Source organism: Etheostoma spectabile, chromosome 14 (genome assembly GCF_008692095.1).
Source record: "Etheostoma spectabile isolate EspeVRDwgs_2016 chromosome 14, UIUC_Espe_1.0, whole genome shotgun sequence".
Classification (NCBI taxonomy): Eukaryota; Metazoa; Chordata; class Actinopteri; order Perciformes; family Percidae; genus Etheostoma; species Etheostoma spectabile.
In genome coordinates, this window is record NC_045746.1 from 7,682,486 (window position 1) to 7,682,947 (window position 462).

At 50.4% G+C, this 462-nt stretch overlaps 1 protein-coding gene across 5 annotated transcripts in view; it reads right to left on the reverse strand.

Annotated features, from left to right (window-relative positions):
- Positions 1-462, reverse strand: part of sema4ab (sema domain, immunoglobulin domain (Ig), transmembrane domain (TM) and short cytoplasmic domain, (semaphorin) 4Ab) — a 42,642-nt gene that overhangs the window by 22,612 nt on the left and 19,568 nt on the right. The window lies entirely within an intron of this gene.

Genomic DNA, 462 nt, shown 5'->3' on the forward strand with positions numbered 1-462 from the left:
AGCAGCTTGGTGAGAAGGCAACAACTGTTGGCGCAATTGTTAGAAAATGGAAGAAGTTGAAGATGACGGTCAATCTCCCTCGGTCCAGGGCTCCATGCAGGATCTCACCCTTGTGGGGCATCAATGATCATGAGGAAGGTGAGGGATCAGCCCAGAACTACACAGCTGGACCTGGTCAATGACCTGAAGAGAGCTGGGACCACAGTCTCAAAGAAATCCATTAGTAACACACTACACCGTCATGGATTAAAACCCTGCAGCGCACGCAAGGTCCCCCTGCTCAAGCCAGCGCATGTCCAGGCCCGTCTGAAGTTTGCCAATGACCATCTGGATGATCCAGAATGGGAATGGGAGAAGGTCATGTGGTCTGATGAGACAGAAATAGAGCTTCTTGGTCTAAACTCCACTCGCCGTGTTTGGAGGAAGAAAAAGGATAAGTACAACCCCAAGAACACCATCCCA